The 22,252-nt window shown below is 37.6% G+C and overlaps 1 pseudogene; it reads right to left on the bottom strand.

Annotated features, from left to right (window-relative positions):
• The window catches only part of LOC122143110, a 72,668-nt pseudogene extending 52,956 nt beyond the window's left edge, over positions 1–19,712 (bottom strand).
• Between the last annotated feature and the right edge of the window lie 2,540 nt (positions 19,713–22,252).

The raw sequence follows: 22,252 nt of genomic DNA, 5'->3' as shown, positions 1-22,252 counted from the left end.
GAAAAAAAAAAAAACCATCTTTAATCTCAGATTACACATTTTTGTTTACATGTAGTGGAGAGTGGGGTAAGATGGGCTCTTTACTTATGTGGTCCTCAAGATAAGGGAAAATGAGGTACATGAAGTACACCAAAAATGAAATACAATAAAAGCATCTAGAGTAATTTTAGGATGTGTCCTATCATTTTAAATTATCAGAAGTATCTATGACAATGGTTCTAAAAAATATTGCTTCTTATAAAAAAAAAGTGTTCCCATGGCTCAGTTTGCCCCAGGTAAGGGGTAAGTTGATCTGCTTGATGAAATCACGTTCACCTAAGAGGCACCATCTGAGTGTAATCTGACCATCTGACTGAACATGATTCAAAGCCATGTGAAATTTCAAAGATAATTTACCTCTTTTAACAAACATTTAATAATCAAATTTCCATTTAAAAAACAGTCTTATTTCTTTGTGGATGTTGATCTTTCAGATGAATTTAAGTAGTGCAGGGGCACGTTTCAGTAGAGTGGGGGAACTATGACATCACTCTGTAGGCAGGTCGGACGTTAGCATGATACTGGTTCATTCCACAAAAAGCCTATAGGATTTTTCCATAGGCTTTCGGATTATCGCAAAAAATAAGCTGTTTTCAACCATAGTTCATGAAATTTACACGTTTTGTCCATGAAGATAATCTTCACAAAATCATATAACTTTGATGAATTTAGAAGCCTAAATAAAAGCGGCAGAACTTAAAAGCTAAACACAGCGTCACCACCAACTACAGCACCACGGTTGCTCGCCTTCAGCGACAACACCTCTACGCTTCCCACAACTGTTTCAAACTTATTTTTAACACGTTCAGTGAAAAGGATTTGCTCTGTATGTGAATTTTAATCAATGCTACATGAACCTTTTCATGTAAACTGGAATAAATACAAAACTAGATCCAAACTCAAACTGAAATTAGACATTAATAATAAATAGTATAGTGAATAAATGAAATAATCATAACTAAAGGACATATGGAAGCATGTATTTCTGTACATTTTGAAATAAGGTGCATTAGAAGTCAATAAATCCTTGATTAACATGGATACTTTAATTAAAAATGTCTCCACATACTATTCAATAAAAATACTAGTGCACTTAATCTATTAAATAACAGCAGAGTTAGCGAGTTTTTGGATATGGTAAGATTAAACTTATTTTAGTGAATAAAGTACCACATTTCAGGTTTGTTAGGGAGGGTACACAAAATGTTATATTATCCTTGCTTCTAGGAAATCCTCGTATGCTTTCTAACAGCTTAATGTGGCCGTAAACATTTAAATTTAATGTGGCTTTAAGCACTATGTGACGTTAAAGTTTTACTTTCACCGTGACTAAGCCGGTAAATGTGGTGTTTACGTGGAATAATCATAATATGAGTTTACTTTACGAACCCAGAGTCTCCGCATCAGTAGGAAAGAGATAAAACGAGCATCTTCCATCCGAAGACTTGTGTTGCATTTTGGGGCATAACATAAAAAAAACATTGAAAAAAACAAAAGCTTTTTCCACATAGTTTAACACTCTTTTCACATAGGCAGGTGTTGAACGCAGGTGCTGAGGGGGTGCTAGATCATTGACGGTTGACGGGCTGAAAGGGGAGCTGGGCAATTCAGCGCTCCAGACAAATTCTTCCCACTGGTCACTCTTCTGCGACTAACTTTCTCAGTTGGTCGCAGGAGCACAGTGTTTTTTTTTTTTTTTTGCTACAACATGGGATTAATCAATGCATGCTGATGAACTTTTATCATAGTTTTATATATGGAAAGGAAAGTGGTTAAAATTCAACCCGTTCTTTTCAATCAGTAGTGTTATTTGTGGTTTTAATTTTGTGAATGGGAGTCACTCTTTTGCTATGTTATAAGCCCTGCTCTGGATGCTTTCACTTTTGATTTCACGATCTTGTCACTTTTTTTACAATAAAAGATAATTGTCTATTTTGCTTATGCTACAGCAGTGTAACTTTTTATTTGTTTCTTTAACTGTATTTTATTTTGATGATGTACAGGCTTCAATATAGCAAAATTATGTTGTGTGTGCACGTAAGGCGTCTGTGCGATGGTCATACCAACGCTGGTTGGCTATACAGACATTTTTCAAAGCTGTCAAGCTTTTGCAAAATAAAGAAAACTTCTCTCACATTTTTTTCTATCGTTTCGTTAATATGTCAATATGATTTAAGTGAAATATATTTAGTGTATATGCCTTTATTCCTTTTTATGTAGGCCTATAGTTTTTCTGTTTTCTCCATTCACAGAAGCGCTGCAGGTGCATGGGATCTGTTGAATTCATCTTACACTATCCTCAGATAAACTGTAAGGGCGGTGCATTGCCATTGTGACTTACCTCTGATGAGTTCACAGCTGAGTGGACATTTCACTCGTTGGCTTCAGCATCACATTTGTATAGACAGTACTACTGGAATTCGTGACTGGTTTACAGCAAATTTCAAATATTAAATGGAATGATAAAATAACGTTATTAACCGGTTAATGGCCATTTCAAATTTTCGATACTGTTTTGGAACTGTAAAATTTGATTTCGTTTCTATTTCTGGTTCTGTTCCTGTCAAAATTTTATTCGTTTCCGGTTTCGTTTTCATTCCTTGACCTGGTTCAGAGCACTGAAAGGACATGTAACCTGCAGAAGATAAATACATGTGTGTGGGTAATTTTGTATTCTGTATCACAGATGCTAAAGTTAGATGCTCATCTGATGTTGTGTGATGCTGATAATTTGTTAATGTCTGCCTTTTAGAGATTTTTCACATTCTTCTGATGTGAATGCCATGCATTAGGTGTGTTATATTGTTAATCGTACAATAGTCTCAAAGATAACATACTCAGTTCGTGTTTTCTGAATAATCGCAAATGTCAGTACAGTTTAAATGAATTAAAGATTGTTTAAAGCAGTGTTTCTCAAAGTGTGGTATGAGTAGCACTAGTGGTCCTCAGGCTCCCTCTAGTGGTATGCAGAGGAATCACTAAATTAAACAAACTAATGTTAATACATTTTAATTTAATCTTTATTTGAGTAAAGTTTATGTTGTTGTTGTTATTATCATAAATAAAACCAGAAAACAGTTGTCTTAAATGTAATAATAATTTATAGTTTTTTTCTTTTCTTTTTTACTATAAAAAATAAAAAAAAAAAAAAATTTTCTTAAAAGCATAAGCACAGTACAGTGTTAATGTTCAAACTGTTTATTTTACAATGTTGAAGTGGCTAACACAACAATAAATATTCTTATTAGGAATAAAAACTGCCTCGTGTAAAAACTATGCAGAGCTGTAGTTGAATAGTTAGGCCTACTACGCTGCTGAAATGTAATGTTGGTCATTATGGTGGTACTTAGAGAGCCAAAATATTTTCTGAAGTGGTACTTGGTATAAAATGTTTAAGAAACACTGGTTTAAAGGAATGGTATAAAATGAAGTCCTGTTTTTTTTAAGAACTTTTCAGTAAACCATTTCTTATTTCCCCCTTGTAGAGTCATCAAGGATCCAGCTTATTAATGAAACATTGGTAAGAAGTTGTTCATCTGCTGCATTGCACTGTCACTTCTGTTAGAGATTCATTGACCTTTGTGATAGGTTTTTGATCTTAATTAGTTTAATAAAAATGTACTTAATTTGATTTGACTTTGTTTAATAAATACACTGTATAGTTAGGATTCTGATTAAAACAGTCTAACTGGGGGCTCTGAAAATCACTGCTTGTGAATAATAAGTTAATATTGCAAACTTTCATCTGAATACATTAAATGAGTGTTTTAATGAATAGTGTTGTGCACTTTGTTTCCAAGTCCACTGTTATTGAACTGTAAAGTGAAAATATTGTGTGATTTGTGTTGCATTCAGTTTTCAGTTAAAGATATTTCACAATATCACAGTTGATATTTTATGAGTATTTAGTACAGGACCATACAGAAAGCACACAAGTGGGAGAGAGAGGAGGGGACGGCATCAGAAAGGACCTAGAGCTGGGACACTTTCAAGGATCACCCGAAGCACAACCACACTATATACACGAGGCTGTTGGTTCTAACATTTTATCAGAATTTGAAGAAACATTTATACTTAAAATATTAAATGCATATTTCATTCAAGGCAGGGGTTTTCTTGCGTAAAGAATTTCAAGGCGACTGTCTCGTCAAATTTAGTGCCACCCAAAATCAAGACGGGTCACATGCTCCTATACCCCTTTACCACCAACACGGTTTCTGTTGCAGGTTCCATTCTCAAACTTTTCAACACTGCACAAATGTACAAATCTCTTGTAATGAGACACATTACTAAAACATGCTTTCACATAAAATAAAAGATCAACTGGTTTCAGTCAAAAAAGTACAAGGGATTCTCTTGCAAGTGCAGTGCAAAATATGCAAGGTTTTTTTTTTTTTTTTTTTACAAAAACTTTTTTTCTTTTAGTCTTTAAATATTGTATTTGGATTGTTCTTCTACAGGTTTTTAACAATACATCCACACACAAACACTGCAAGCTAAAGTTTGGGGTTATTTTCATTTGTTTTATACAGAATGTTTCCAAAAATAAAACTAATTTTTAAAAAATTGAGCATGTGGTAGCTTATTGAAGTTGGTTGTAAAGCCATTGCTGTCAGTGATTTGATTTTTAACCTTTATGAATGTACAGGGTTGATCTAAATGCAAACTAGATTCTAATTGAACCTACAGTTGTGTATTCACCCATGTTGAAAGCAAGACAGTGAAACAGCGTCGCAATATCAACGTTGATCCAATTTGCAAAATGTAAAACATACTCCAATGTTGATTAGACCATGGAACCCGACGCTGATTCACCGGTTAATCAACGTTGAAATGCCGGCTAGACCTGCTAAGAGCCGAACATGAACCAGCGATCGGTGCGGTTTGGGAGTCGGGCACTTTAACAAGCAGGAGATCAACTGCTGCTACATGATATGATGCGCAACTTTCTCGCTTACTTAGGGGTGTTTTTCTCGTTTTTGGAAACAATACTCAAAGCTGTGTCCAGTTATTTACTCATGCAGTAGTAAAAGGTACCTGTGTAATAAGTTGAATACATAAAATGAGGAAGGTAGGATAAATGCTGAACATTAAAATCTTAGCAATAAGCCTACATTAAACTATGATGAAGAGGTGCAATCTTTAAATAAAATGTGTTGTTAGTAGAGATGAAAATATCCAAAAAGTTATAGCCTATTGTACATAAATATACCCTATTAATTCTAAAACGCGTAAGATACAGTGCCATTGATGTATTTTCACACATTTTTTTATGGCGCTTGTAATCACAATGGCATATTTTGCAGTGCAAATACGGTTTAAAACGGTGTATTTGACGGCGTTTGGCTGCAAATGCGATTAATCCATAGCGTAATTCGACTCTATGCTCATGCGCTAGATATTAGAGAGTGCTCGCACTTAAAACGTGTCTCTCCTCTCGCTCAAACTGTGTCCTGTGCACTCACAAATCTCTCTATGCTCATGCGCTAAATATTAATTATTTTCGCACCTGAATTAAATGTTGTCAAAAGTTATCAGCCAATCAGCTTTCAAACATGGATCTGTAATTTCTTTACAATTTAATACTACGTAGTCATAATAATCAAATATCATATCAGTCTGGTGCTTAGATGATTTGGAAATAACCTAGTTTAACAGTTTGGTCAAAACCTCTCTGAACGATTTATCCAAACATTTACATTTACATTTAATCATTTAGCAGATGCTTTTATCAAAAGCGACTTACAAATGAGAACAATATAAGCAATCAGATTAACAAGAGAACAACAACAGTATACAAGTGCCATGACAAGTCTCAGTTAGTCTAGTACAGAACACCAGGTTTTTTTTTTTTTTTTTTTATAGAATATTATAGACAAGAAAAGAAAAGGTAAGTGCTAGTATTAGTTGGTTAAATGCTGGCGAAAAAGATGAGTCTTTTAGATGTTTTATGAAAATGAGTAAAGACTCAGCTGTTCGAATTGAGATCGGTAGGTCATTCCACCAGCTGGGAGCAGTCCAGGAAAAGGTCCGTGAGAGTGATTTTGAAACCTCTTTGGGATGGCACCACAAGGCGTCGTTCACTTGCAGAGCGCAAACTTCTGGAGGGCACATAAGATTGAACTAATGAGTTTAGGTATGTTGGTGCCGTGCCAGTGGTGGTCTTGTAGGCAAGCATCAGTACCTTGAATTTGATGCGCGCGGCTACTGGTAACCAGTGTAACCTGATGAGGAGAGGAGTAACGTGAGCTGTTTTTGACTCATTGAAGACAACCCTCACTGCTGCATTCTGGATCAGTTGCAGAGGCTTGATAGTACATGCAGGAAGGCCCGCCAGGAGAGCATTACAATAGTCCAGTCTGGAGAGAACAAGAGCTTGGACAAGAAGTTGGGTGGCTTGCTCTGACAGGAAGGGTCTAATCTTCCTATTGTTGTATAAGGCAAATCTGCAGGACCGGTCATTGTAGCAATATGGTCGGGGAAGCTTAACTGATCATGCATCACAACTCCTAGGTTTCTGGCTGTCCTGGAAGGAGTTATGGTTTACGAACCCAGCTGTATAGAGAAGTTGTGATGTAACGATGGGTTAGCTGGAACCACCAGCAGTTCAGTCTTAGTAAGGTTAAGCTGAAGGTGATGGTCATTCATCCAGCTTGAAATGTCACTCAGACAGGCTGAAATGCGAGCAACTACCATCGGATCATCTGGTTGGAATGAGAGGTAGAGTTGAGTGTCATCAGCATAGCAGTGATAGGAAAAGCCATGCTTCTGAATGACAGATCCTAATGACGTCATGTAGATGGAGAAGAGAAGCGGTCCAAGTACTGAGCCTTGAGGAACCCCAGTAGCAAGTTAGTTGTGACTTAGAAACATTATCCCTCCAAGACACCCTGAAGGATCTATCAGAAAGGTATGAGTTAAACCACAGGAGTGCAGTTCCAGAGATGCCCATGTTTCTGAGGGTGGACAGGAGAATCTGGTGATTAACGGTGTCAAAAGCAGCAGACAGGTCCAGTAAGATGAGTACTGAGGATTTGGAAGCTGCTCTTGCCAGTTGCAGGGCTTCAGTAACCGAGAGCAGGGCAGTCTCAGTTGAGTGGCCGCTTTTGAAGCCAGATTGGTTGCTGTCCAGTGCTGTGCAATGAATGGAAGAAGGGATACCGGTCTGTAGTTTTCTAGAAGTGCTGGATTTAGAGATGGTTTCTTCAGCAGTGGGCTTACCCGAGCCTGCTTAAATGCTGAGGGAAATGTTCCAAAGTGAAGAGAGGAGTTGATAATATGAGTAAGCGAAGGTATGACTGAAGAAGAAATCGCTTGAAGGAGGTGAGTGGGGATCGGATCAAGTGGACAAGTAGTAGGATGACTGGACAGGATAAGTTTGGAGAGAAACAAAAAAGCATATGAAGTTCTTGTGGTCATATATGTATTGTGTACTTGCACTGATACACATTACTTAAGATTAGGGATGGGAACCGAGAACCGGTTCTTCTTCAGAACCGGTGCCCAGTGAATCAATTCCTTGGAACTGTTTGCTTGCCTGGTTAACAATTCCGCTTATCGGTTCCGCTCTTTTCAAATGTGTCATGACGTCACACACGCACTGCATTGTTTTGGTTAAAAACGCTGCAAACATGGCATCGAGGTAGAAGCGCTCTAAAGTTTGGATATATTTCATGTGAAAACGACGACAATACGGTCACTTGCAACAGTTGTAGAAGTTCCATTTCGTCAAAGGGGGAACTACCTCCAATATGCAGAAACATTTGGCCACACAGCATGCAATTCATTTGCAGGACTGCCGCGTGTTTGATACACTACTACTTAGCAACACAACAAGTGAGTCAAGCAGCAGCGGAGCTAACGCGACGCCATCTGTTATTAATGCCGAAGGTAACTTTTCTCCAGGCAACTTGTGAGCGCCATTTCATTGTGTAAACTTTTACTATACGGATAATCTCCATTTTCATTGTCCATCAAATTTAGATGATGATGATAGCGGACAGAGTCTTGCTGGCTCGGAGGCTGCAGCAAGTATCTCTCGTGCACCTCTAGCTACTCTGTTTACAGAGGCAGGGGAGAATAAAATGACCGAGGCAAGGATAAACGAATGTCACCGAGCAGTGACTAAGTTTGTGGTAAAGGGTTTGCACCCGTGTGCCACAGTAGAGGCCTCTGCATTTCAGTAGGTTAATTTTCTGTATTTGCTGTATTTTGTCCAGCTTCATGTCTTTTCAAATGAAAATAACAAATGCATGACCAAAATTTGCAAGTTTTTATGTCAGTATAGTTCTGTTTTATTAATTCCTAGTCCTATCATATATTTTATGTAGCGAGATAATAAAGACTCTCAACCCAAAATACAATGCCCCAAACAGAGACAGTTTAACAAATCATCTGATTCCTGCTTGGTATGGGGTTGAAAAGAGCAATCTGATCACAGACCTGAAATGTTTCAGGTTGAATCCAAATGAGCACTGTTAATATTCCAAAAAGGCACAAGCACTTCCTTGACTGTGTTCAGTCTCTGTTTTTAGTTTTTATGGCACATAAATGGCAGTTTTATTAATTTTTTGTCTGGACCAAATGAATGTGAAAATTAACAATTTCCTAATCCTAAAGCACTCCTCTTGATAATCTTTCAAGGCACACACTAGCGTGCCATGGCATACTGGTTGAGAAACACTGCCCTAGGGTATATGTCCCTGGACTTTACTTTGAGAAGTAGCTCACCTACTTTTAGATCTGTTCTGAGGCTGCTACACATAATTTGTGTATATGTGCTCTGTTCTGTGTCTTCTGATCAGATATTAAAGCAAGTTAATACAAACAAACAAATTTGTACTTATTTCCTCACCAAATGAGAATCGATAAGAGAACTGATAAGGAATCGGATCGATAAGCAATATCGATAATGGAATCGGAATCGTTAAATTCTTATCAATTCCCATCTCTACTTAAGATACTTGATACTTAATACCCATACTTAAGATTTGCAGACCAAATATAACACTATAATAAATTTCTCATATGTGTCATACACTATATTATATTCTATGTGTTTAATGCATTTACAGTCAATGTAATTACATGTAGCGCTCATATAACTGTATATTGACTTATTTAGAGGAGAGTGCCATTGAATGTGTACCTAATATGAAGTGGGTTTTCATGAAAAAAATAAATAAATCTAACTAAAATCAGACCTGAAAACATACACTGGATTAAATGTCCAAACAGTGATGCTACCAGAACTTTTATTGTGAACATGTCTTGCATCATTTATATGTATTTTTTGATTTGATAGGAAGTGTTACTTATTATTGCCATCATACCAACTGAGAATTTATTGCAATGATGTTAAATTCAGTTGAGGTATGACATATTGTGACATAACATGAAGTCTTTAGAGCCATAGACAATGACTCAGAGGACAGAGGTTATATGTACAAATCATCCAAGCACCCAATTCCTAACCATTTCTAATATAGGCTACATTTCATTACCATTGCTAAATATTATTAAACTGGAAAGAAATTAAAGACCCATCTTTGATTGTCAAAAGAATTCCAGGTTCACTTCCCTCCCAGCCAATAAGAGTTCACACACTTTCATTGTCGGATTGGTTAAACTATTTTGTCTAATTTGCTGTAGCACACATCCCTAATGTCTGTATATGACAAAAAGAGGTTCCAAAGTCATATATGGCAAAAACATTCAAATGAAATTGAGAGAAAATGTAAATTTGGTTATATATTAGTATAATAGCTCACCAAAATAACAAGCAAACGGAAAATAGTCCTCACAGTTGCAGTCAAACCAGTTGCCACTCTGAACAGTAACACACAGCTGACTGTCCGGTTGTCCAAGCTTCCACTTTGTGAACGAGGAGCTTATTCATGCCAGTTTTAATTCACATTTTTTTATTTGTGGTTACGTCACATATTCTTCAGCAGCTTTATTAAGGTGTATTAGGATTATTTTCATTAATAAAGTTTCAGCAACATTCCGAGCCGGTAAACAAAATAAAAACCAAAGGTTTTCATGTTACCAAAACCTGGAAGGCAAAATAAGGATTTCCTCTGCTGCCTTCAGAATTTTTTAAACCAGGTACTAATGTAGTAAACATTAAAAGACCAAATGCAGCACACATCTTATTGATTGTGAATACTAGAGGCTGATGTGCACAGAATTTAACCAAAAGGGACTAAATTGTCAAAGAACAAATTTTGTTTCTATTTGTATTATTTAAACAATGTTTCTTGGTAGCATTATTTGGGATAAAACATGCTGATGCATATTGTGTCATAGCGTTTTATCAGTGCTGGTCAAACTAAAAAATGCAGGTTCATTTTTTATGAGTCTCTATTGGGTTATTTTTATAGGTAGTCTGATGGTCCATTCAAGTCCTCCAGGGAAATTTGTATTTAAGTCTAGGTCCAGTTCAATTTATATATTTACATAAAAGCTAATAAAATGACCACAGCTGATCAGAAGTCATTTTTAGGAGGGGGTGATCCTTTTTACAGCTCAATGATTCTAATATATATATATAAAAATTATTTATTTCAACAACAAAAAAAATCTTAATTTCAGGCTGCAAAACAATCCAGCATACATGTGATACTTGTAAAATTATTTATTTCACTGTCCATCTTCATTTTAGGCTACAAAACAACAAAATGTGATTATTTTCTATGCCCACTGTATATAGTGAGCTCCTTTAAAGTTTGTGAACCCTTCAGAATTTTCTTTATTTCTTCATAAATATGACCCAAAAGATCTTCAGATTTTTTCTTAAATTGTGTTCTGAAGATGAACGAAGCTTTTACGGGTTTGGAACAACATGGGGGTAAGTTATTAATGACAACATTTTCATTTTTGCGATGGAGTAACCCTTTAAATATATTTGTTGGTAGGTTTTTCCTGTGTTTCTGCATGTCTTAAAAACATCCTTAAATCAAGATACATTTACTGTAAAAATGATATAAGAATTTTGTTTTGTGATAAATTGAACAAAATCCCATTGGCAGATATTTGTCCATTTTTTTAAATGTAAACCTTGTATATTTGAACTAATTTCACCGAAAACAAGTCTTGCTTCTCAAGATACTAAATGAAGCATTATCTAGACGACTGCACTGGAAATCAAGACAAATATACTGAGGGAGAAATGTAGAGATCTGTTGGAAGTAGTAGGCCTGAAGTGTTGTAAATACTCATTGTGTTCCCAAAGCAAACTGGTTATGGATTTGATCTGCTCCGTTCGAGACTTCTTCTATTCAACTCATATAGCAAATACACATATTATGTGTACATAGCATTATGCTGTTTAGAATCATCAGTCATGTGTTTCGTTCTCTTAGATGTCATTGTTCAAACACTAGAGGGAGTGATGCCTTTCTGACGTAGACAAGACATTAATACTTCAATACCCTATTGATGCTGTCATGTGTTCCACTCTCTCATCCCTCAGCCCTTCATTCGGACACAGATCAAACTCCACCAGGACATATCGCTTCCCAGAACAGAAGATGTCTCGTGGGAATTACAGATGGAAGTATCTGATATCTGTTAAAGCAAAAGAATTAACCAGATGTTACAGCAATGCATCTATGATTATTAATATTTATTAAGATATTCAGATTTACCTAAACTTCAACAAACAACTTGTGCTTCTATTTCCTCTGTCTTCAGTTATTTTTTCTTGCATCCTAAATGTGACTGTGTCTTAACTAGTTTGACGCATCCTAGCAGTTAAACAAAGTGTTAGTCTTACTTTTCACATTCAAATTTGACCCTTCTGTTGTGTGACTAACTTAAAAGAGTTACGATCATGCTAGAAACATGCTAGGTCAACATGCTAGTAACTTGCTAATAATTCTAGTAGCATGCTAGTCACTTGCTAATCATGCTAGGAACATGATAGTAACTTGCTAATCATGCTAGTAGCATGCTAATCACTAATCATGCTAGTAAAATGCCATGCTAGTAACTTGTTAGTCATGCTAGCAACATGCTAGTCACTTGTCAATAATGCTAGCAACATGTTAGTAACTTGCTAATCATGCTAACGACATACTTGTCACTTGTTAATCATGCTAGTAAAATGCTAGTAACTTGCTAATCATGCTAACGACATTATTCTAACTACATAATAATGCTAGAAACATGCTTACAACATGCTAGTCATTTGCTTATCATGCTAGGAACATGGCTAGTCACTTGCTAGTTATGATAACAAAATACTAATCACTTGCCTTTTTTAAACTTCTTAAGCTTTTCAAACTTTCTGGTCAGGCTTTCTACAAGCCAACTTAAAGTTTGTCTTTAAAAAATTATACTAGTCTAAGCAGTTTACGCCACAGGAAACATGATTCATGAGTGGAAGTGTTGCCTGCACAAACCTCTATATTCATTTACATGAACGATGTAATAATTTGCATGAAGATATTTTGAGAAAGATCTCTGTTCTTTTTTTTTTTTTTTTTTCAATGAAATGAAAATTAGTGGGGGTCATTGATGTTTGAGTCACAGTAATCTTCAAAATATCTTATTTTGTGGTCCCAAAAGAAAGAAACCTCGTGCAGTTTTGGAACCACATGAGAATTTATTTATTTATTTGATGGGATATTTCTTTAATGAATATTATTGTTGTATTTGTTACCATTATTACATTATATTACACACACTGGAATCTAATATATAAGCCAAAATAATAATTTATAAGGCTTACAATCATAATGTTAACTTAATGTCATTATTTCAAATTTGAAATAAACTCAAATGTCATTGTTAGAACAATTATGCTTGTCCAAAAAATCCCAACAGCTAAATAATAGCTGGCAATCAGGCTATTCAAAATGAATCAATCAAAAACAAAAACAATCCAAAAATACAGGCAATTAAATTCAAGGAGACAAGGTGCTTCGAGTTCTAGCGCCACAAAATAAATAAATAAAATCAGGAAAGGTGGAAGACAAATAGGAACTATTTTCAGGTCAGTAATTCCCATGACTTCCCCTTTTGTTCTGTCACACGTGTATATTAATATAATTGACAATATGATTATGATTACTGTAGTCACTGATGAAGGCAGCAGTGCAGTGCTCAGTGTTATGAAATATGACAGGGGTTTCCTCAGGGTTCGGCCCTGAACCGTCAGTCATGCCGTCCGACCGGTTTGTCAAGTTCAAGCGAACAAAAAAATGGAACTGCCAACTATTTTGAGAACTGGAGTGACGGAGAGAGCGAGCGGAGGAGAGCTGACAGAATGGAGGTATGTTGACTTTCATCTGATTTTACAGCGTGTTTTTAAGAAACAAACACTTTGTTCAGTGTGTGGTAAGAGGGACGGTGTCTTGTTTTCATCACATGGAGTTTATTTGATTAAAACTGTGATGAAATTGTAATTACAATGAGATTGAACAAGTGAGTAATGTGTCAGACTTGGTAGATTTTTATATAAATATATATTCAGCTCTGTCACATGAAAACAGTGTGAGCAGAGTAAGATGCTGTGTTTTGCTCGGTCATCTTCTTCCACATCTGAACTGACTCAAACCAGCATGCTGTAATGGCAACCTTTGAGAGATTTTTCTTTCCGTAAAGACTGCCAATAGTAAGTTGACATGTTTAATCAAACATTTTGGAGGATTGAACTCATGTTGCACTTCATCTCGCTTCTCTATTACACAAACTGGACCCGAGTCGAGCTCCGATGATCCAGATCTGTTCCTTTGAATTGTCAGTCGGATTCATTAGCTGTTAACACAACACAGCGCTAGCAACTCTAAGGTCATGGGTTTTGATTCTTAGGGAACACATCCAGAACTGGAGTCAGACACAACATAAACAGAGCAGGATATTCACTCTAATGATCTCAATAGGGGTGTTTAATAATTATACGTTCTGAAATACTGGTTTTGAGACTCTAGAACTTACTTTGTGAATTACAATTGTGACGTTTTAACAGGTTAGTATGGCCTGTAGATATCCTGTTGTTGTTGTTTTAATACTTTTTATTATGTCAGCTTCCCTCAGAGTGTAATTACATGTATGCCCAGGGAACACATGTTAGGTAAATGTTAGCCTGAATGCACTGTAAGTCGCTTTGGATAAAAGAGTCAGCTAAAAAATGCTAATGTAATGTAAATGTAATGCTGTTGGCAGACGCTTTTATTCAAAGAAATGTATGTTGCTTTTGTAAGCATAATTTTTTTAGGCAGTACCAATTTTTGCTGGGTCTCGAGCGCCATACTCTACTGTACTGGTGTACAGAAACAAACACAAGGAATTATGTTTTAAATGAAAATTCTGTTTATAATGTTTAATGAAAACAAACATTATTATTATTATTTAAATTTTTTGCTGATTGATATTTTTTTCTCAGTTTTACAGTTGAGTGTTTTTTTGGTAGGTGTGGAGAAGTATTAATGTTGAAGGTTTACTGTTTTTAACTTGATTTTACCTTTTTTTATTTATTTTTTTGTATAGTGTTATTTTTTTTTTAATTTACAGTTTTTTAACCTGACCTTGTATTCCAACAGGGAATCAAACCCTATGATCTTGGTGTTGCGAGCGCCATGCTGTAGTGTTCTTTTGAGATTCAGGAAAGGCACTTAATTCTCAAGAGCAAATCCTTAAAAGCAAAATACTAATAACTAATAGATTAATGTAAAAATTAAAATTGAATATTTTTTCAGTTTTAATAAAAAAGCCCCGTTGCACATTTAAAAGTCTATAAAATACAGGTAGTCAACCATTTGAAGTGGATCAAAACCTTTGATCGAAGTTGTCCTGAAAACCTAAACTCAGAATGCGTTCTTGTCTTAGGACAACTTTTGATTAACTTTTTTTGATCCACTTCAAATGTTGACTTATATTTGTCAGCTCAACTCAGTGATGCACCTCCAATTTTTCTGAGTTTTTTCTGCATTGAGTAATATTTTATTCCTTCAACTGACGTTTGTCGTTGTAATGGACCTTTGGTGTGAGTTACAGGGACAATAAGGGAGGAGTTTATGGAAAACAGTGTCATATGAAAAGGCCAGCAGATATGCAAATAAATGGAGCTAGACCACGTCTTTTATGACAGCGATCCAGAAACGCACAGACAGAGACTGACATCAGTGGAAAGTGAAGTTCCCTCAAGAAAACATGTGTAGGTAATGCTGTTTATCGGGACATATTTCCTTTCTTTCTCCTCTCGGGTTTTGGTGAGTCCATGCAGCCGTCGTGAATGTCGTTTGGTTCGGGGTTTGATTTCACTACATTCTTGAGTTGCATCAGAGCATGACTGCCAGAGAATATGACCAGAACACACCAGGATGAAAGCAGCTGCCTGAGTGTTTCAGGAGGCCTGGACGAGCCCTCGCAGCTTTCCTTTGATTATGTGAGACCGGCGGGTAAGATCAGATCCAGCGATAATAACCTAAATGCAGCCCTTTGTTGCTCATTGACTCATGTGCTATTGTGAGAGGCTTTGTGACTCCTGCTTCAGAAAGAGAAAAGTTGCTCTGTGTCTCCGGATCAGTGTTTAACACCAGCCTGATGCTGAGCTCAGTGGTAGTGACTTTCATTGTGACAAATGGATTCACATAATTTTTTTTTAAATCAACATTTTTTGTTTGTCCAGTTAAAAAACTTGAAATTTACTGAACATCCTTGAATCAAGTTTTTTTTACTCTTTTTCTTTTTTTCTTCCATAGTGCATTTTTACTGTTTAAAAGTTTAAGGTTCTAGGGTTTTCTAAACGTCTCTTCTGCTCACAAGGCTGCTTTATTTGATCAAAAGTACAAGAAAAAAATGTGGGAAACTATTTTGACATATTCCGGAGTATGATACATAGTCGAGCATGGTATGTTGCATGAAGAGAAATGTGATGACATAGACAGCAGTAAAGCTAATTAACTCTCGATGTCGTTTCCGTGAGATGACTGCGAGAGTATTAGTAAAAGGACTGTAAGTTTTCAGCATCATTACTCAGTCTTCTCGTCACATGATCTTCAGAAATCATTCTAATATGATGATTTACTGCTCAAGTAACACATTTCTGATTATGATCAATATCTGAAAACAGCCTGTGCTGCACAATATTTTTGTGGAAAAACTGTGATAACATTTATATTTTTCGGAATATTGGATGAATAGAAAGTTCAAAAGAACAGGGCTTTATTTGAAATAGAAATCTTTTGTAACATATAAATGTCTGCTACTCTCACTTTGTCCTAAGTTTGAATCCATCCTTGATTAATATAAAAGTATCCTTTTCTTTAAAAGAAAGAGAAACATTTTGAATGGTACTCAATTCAAGGGTAATATTCTCTTGAACGTCTTTGTTTTATTTGCACAAAAAGTTGTTTTGCAGTACAGAGACTGTTAAGGAGGAATGATTGATGTATAAACTGAACACTTCAAAATGGGATTCTGTTGTGTGGGTGGTGGGTGGTGTGTGGAACGAAGTATTCTCGTTGTATGCAGTTAATCTGTGTCACTCTAAATTTACTTTGATACGTGACATAAGTAGTTTGTGTTAGTTTGTTTTGTCGGTAGACTCCTCTATAAAATAGCCCTGCTGTCCTCAGTTGTTCCTCTTCTGTTCTTACGTGAACGTGGTTTGAGATTTGGTTTGTTTGTAAATCTAAAAATATTAAAGAATAAGAACATTTGTAAGCGGCTGAATACTGAACTTTGCCTCTCTTTACTTTAGGCAAATGAGGCATTTGCACGTTTTGTCCTGTGTGGGTTTGACCGTATTTTGTCCAAATGTTTGTTCATGTTCCTGTTGTTCTATTGTTCATGTTTTTACAATATTGTAAATCTACGATTTATATTGTTCATTCTATACCACGAACCAATTTTTATATACACTCTTAAAAATAAAGGTTCAAGAGATGTTACTCCCAGAGGTGCAATTCAAAGACCTTCCTTTCTAAGTAAAGAACAAATCTAAGAGAACTTTTGTGGAATGGAAAGATTCTTCACCGGTGATATCATCAATGCCAAACTAAAATACTTATATTTCAAGAGTGTAAAAATAACAAAACAGTGCAGACTCCGTGTCTCGCAGCTTTTCATTTGTCTGTGAATTTACATGTTTCCTCATTGCATTTCTTGTGCGGCTAGGCCATCCAAACCTGTCCTGCAGTCACTTAGAGCTGTTATTTTCAGTGACGTACAACTAGATGTTTCTCAGTTTTACCAAATAAAGGTTCCAGAAGAGGGTTTTTTCATAGTGGACACATAGGAAGAACCAGTGGTGGTTCCCCCAAAAAAAAAAACCTTTCTCATGAAACAGTGCTTAAAGCACGTGGTTTAACCCCACTATGAAAATTAGCTGACACACCCGAGAATGTAGATGTAAGGTGTTCTTCATCAGATTGCTAGAACTGTAGCACTGGCAATCAGGTCTCCTCAATGGATGATCTGCATGGAATGGGTGCCGTGAGAATTAGAGTCCCGACCAGCTGATAAAAACATCACAATAATCCAAAGTAATCCACACAGTCCCAGTCCATCAGTCAACATCTGGAGAAGACAAAAACCTGCATGTTTTGCGAAAAAAACAAATGATCGAGGACTTAGATTTTAATTGAAAGGCAATGGTGTTTAATGTTTTTGTAAAAATCTTAAATGATGGTGATTTGGCACCCCTTCACGGTCAGGGGAGCCATTGATAAGCCAGATGATGTAATCCTGCATGTTAAACCTCAATTTGTTGGTGAACTATTCATTTAAATACTGACCATCTATCGTAGTTTTAAGATAACAACCCATTTTTATTCAATCATCGAAGAAAAATTTTTTCCACTATAACGAACGTTTATCAAGAGCAAGGTTCCATGGATAGAAACCATCAGTGTTCAGTAAAGGAACCTTATTATTTAAAATGTTCTTTGGTGTGGGACCAAAATTGGTTCTTCAGTTGTGGTGACATATGGAAACCCATACTACTGCCTTGTTGAATTGAAGTGTCTAGGGTGTGGCTTTTGACTAATGATCTTCGTTGACAATTGTGGTCCTGTTGCCCAAAGTAACAGCTTAACACATCTGACACACTGCGAGAGGAACTGAGCTTCCCTGCATGGATATACTTCACAGAGCTTTGAGGAGCTCTGAAAACATTCGTCTTGATTGGTCTCAAGCCCACAGACTTGGTCAGAAGCTGATCCGGCTTGGACAATGGATGATTATTTAACCCACGCCTTAGCAGACATTAGTTATCTTGCTGAAACTGTGCAATGGACAGAAAAACGTTTAAAAGGAAGCACAAAGCAAAAACCCAAAGACGGGCATTGTTGGACGAACTCAAAGGTCATCCAGCGAGGATGGGTGTCCGCCAGGCTCGTGACAGTCGCCGAACCCTCAGAGACCACGAATGTCATTCAGGGATGAGAAGCGTCTTAGCTCTACCAAGTCCTGACAAGAAAGATCGCACCAGACATGCACTAAGCAATTACTTACTTCTCAGAACATCCCAGGCACGTCCACAGATTCGGACCTGAACCTGATTGTGTTGACCGGAGCCACAGTTTGGCGGACGTTATCTGAGACCTCGAGGACATTACCAATGCCCCCACGGAGGTTTCTCAGAGCTCTCGCAGCAGGTTTATAGTGTGAGGATGACCGATGCCACCCCGTCGGACGGTCCGGCCCGCGGCGCGTGCTCCTGTTTTAGTGCGGGTGAACATGGCGTTCCTGCGCGGTCTTAGGAGACAGCCGCTGCTGGGTTCTGGAGTAGTGATGGCCATCCTCTTCTGAGTGAACATCATCATAATCATCCACGCTCCAACGGAGGGTGAGAGCCGACTGACGACGCATACTTTATCAGTTCCTCACCTTGTGTTGTTTTAACCAAAATGCATCATTTTGTGTGCATTCCTGCTAGAAAAACTTGAGCCCCCCAATTACGGAGATCAGTACGAGGAACAGTTTCACCCACAAATAAAAATAAACGTAGCTCACATCTCAGATCATCTGAGATCAGGATGAGTTTTTTATTTTCTTCAATGGTTTTGTCGAAATGTAGCATGCATCAGTGTATCAGCAATGGATGCTCTTGCACGTGAGTGGGATGCGTCAGCATGAGAGTCCAAACAGATGAATTAAAAAATATCAATAATCCCACAAGTAATCCAAAGCACTCCAGTCCATCAGTGTGAACCATCTGGAGCGAAGACAAAAGATGAAAACAGTCCAGCAATTAAGATTATTTACCTCAAATCTGCGTCTCGCACCACAGTCAATGCAGAGGCATCAAGAACATTGATGAGACACTGATGCAGTGTTACATTTCTACAAAACCTGATGAAGAAACAACTCAAAAAAATCTTATATCAGATGGTCTGAGAGTGAGCACATTTTCAGCCAAACTTCATGTCTGGGTGAACTCCTCCGTTACTCCAGCTTTCAGGCTGGTGTTTTCCAGCAGGTCCTGATGTTGTAGCGCTTGAGTGTCTAAATGTAGAATTTGGTGAAGTGTTTGTTTCTCCCACGCATCCAGAGCCTGGAGTGTTTCACGTGGCGGCGTTTGGTAGTGGCTGTGTGTGGTGGTGTGTGTTTGTGTGTCGCTGCCTGCTATGTTTTGCCGTGTTGCCCGGTGGGTTCGGCGAGGAGAAACGCCTCTGGCGCTCTTCATCTGGTCCATGCTCCTCATCATCGCATTCGTTCTTCATCTTCACCGGAGGCGTCGTACACGGCCTGGGACAGGGTCAGCTGAGTACTGCTCGTCTGTATTCATTTACACTTTATTTTAGTCCTGTCCTTATGACAAGGATTCTAATTTTTGTTGCTTAAATTTGATTTTATTTTGTTTTATAAATTTTTCTAATAACTGCTTCATGTAAAGTAAAACAAAATGTTTCTTTTTTTATGGTTTTAGTTCGTAGTACTCGATAATAACTGCTGATTTTGCTGTCGCTGTAATGCGGTTGTTTTTCTGCGTTCAGTTCGCGCCGTTCGTCCTCATGGTCCTGTCGCATGTCCGTTATATACGGTTCTTCATCATCCCGCTCATCATGGGCTCTGAGCTTCGGCACATCGGAAACCAGCGTTTGTCACATCATCCTCATCAGTGTGTATGTGTCTTGTGCACCAGCCCGCAGAGCACAAGACCTGGCCGTGCAGGGTAAGACACACAGCTAGACACACACACACACCACACACAGACACACACACACACACACAACAACTATTTGATTTTGTGAATGTGTGGGACATTCCATAGGTGTAATGGTTTTTTATTTACTGTACAAACTGTATATTCTATCACCCTACACCAACCCTACACCTCACTCTACCCCTTACAGGGAACTTTGTGCATTTTTACTTTCTCAAAAAAAAAACTCATTCTGTGATGGTGTATAAGCGTTTTGAAAAAGGGGGAAATAGGGTAGGTTCCTCATAAGTCCCCCTCTCCGTGTAATACATGGGTCCTACCAATGTCATTATACACGGTTGTGTCCTTTAATGTCACAAAAAACAGACCCACACACCACACAAACCACCACACACACACCACCACCACACACACACACACACCACTCAACAGAACCACACACACACACACTTTCTTCGTTATTTGGCTCCACAAGACAAGCAACAAAAACGGAATCCAAATAGCTGGGAAGGTTCAGGTTGTACGATGACCGGTTGCACATGTCTAGCATACATTCCAAGTCCCTTATGTTATAACCATCAACACTCAAGGATAGACAAAACATCTTCGCTTCATATATTGCATACTCTCTATACCGGCTGGAACTGAACAACAAATTTGCAAGTATTTTGTTGGACGCTTAAAATGGTTGGAGTCATTATTTCTATCTTCTTCTGTCGGTGTTAGTAGGAAATACGTTTACATTTCAAAAACTTTATTTTGCAGTAATTGTAATATTCAGTGCGATGTTTGGGCTGCCACACAGAGATCTGATCTGATGCCTCTTAACATCAACAATAACTCCACTTAAATAATTCGTTAATACTCAGTCAGTGTTTTTTTCTTTCTTCTTCTCTGTTTGTCTTGCTAGACCTCACAGGACAACCATGTACAACCTGTTTGAACATTTGTCCTCTGTTACAGTCCTGTGTATCTTCATATTTAAGTCTACCAGTAATACTTTTTATTTCTATTTTATTCTATCATATTTTTATTGTTTACTTGTATTTCATTCTGTTCATACCTATACTTATCGTATATTTTCATCTGGTTGTATTCTTTAATATTGCACTGTCCATGGAGCGCGACCTGACTCACATGTCACTGCCGGTTATAGATGCTCTATCTAATCGTGTATGTGACTGAATAACAACTCTGGAATCTGTGAAATCCTGATCCATCATCAGTCTTTCTGGAGAAACAGAACAAACTGAGGACAGACTCAATCCAGGAAGAACTGTGTCTCCAAGACGCTTCAAGGAAACCTTCCTACCAGCAAAAGATAGAAATAACACTGACTTGTAACCATTTTTAAGCTGCTGAAAATACTAGTGTTCCTAATTCATTTGGTCCACAATGTCTACACACACACCACACACCACACACATATGTAACACCACTCACACACACCTGCTGCGTTTGATGGCTGGTCAGGAGGAAATGTTATATGACAAAATGGTGACTGATCGTCATGAAACCAGATGTTTTTCCTACAGCTGAACCTCATCAACACCCTCTCTTCTCGTCTCTCTCTCTTCTCTCGCCTCTGTGTGTGGTGTATAGGTTTTTCAGCGGGTGGCGAACGCTGTGCTGTTTTCGTGTGTGTTAACGGCGTGGTTGTGTATTCCACCTGTGGCACACTGAACACGCTCAAGAAAGGTCCAGCAAGAAGAAGCGGGAGGACTGTGTCCGCAGAAACCGTGCCACACAGGCCAAGCAGCCAAATCAGTGACCAGGTGCAGACTTACATAGCTGTCCTTCATTCAGAGCATGAGTGTGTGTCCTTCCGCAGGTGGTTTCTGAGTGTCTGCAATGTTGCTATAGGCTTTGGCAGAGAGCTGAAATGTACACAGTTTTTTCTTCGATTTGCTAACACACGATAACTGATTCCATTTGGCACCAATTCAGAAATTCCAAAACACCTCATACAGTTCTCGAAACAAAGACAACATTTCTCAACACCCTTTAAAACACCACATTTCTCCTGTTTTGCAGCACCTTCTCCAATTTGCTCATTGTTTCTGCAAAAACTCTACACAAAAACCGCCATCATTTTGC

Source organism: Cyprinus carpio, unplaced genomic scaffold (genome assembly GCF_018340385.1).
Source record: "Cyprinus carpio isolate SPL01 unplaced genomic scaffold, ASM1834038v1 S000000814, whole genome shotgun sequence".
NCBI lineage: Eukaryota > Metazoa > Chordata > Actinopteri > Cypriniformes > Cyprinidae > Cyprinus > Cyprinus carpio.
Note: the sequence above shows the minus strand (reverse complement) of the source record. Positions and strands in the feature narration are given on the sequence as shown.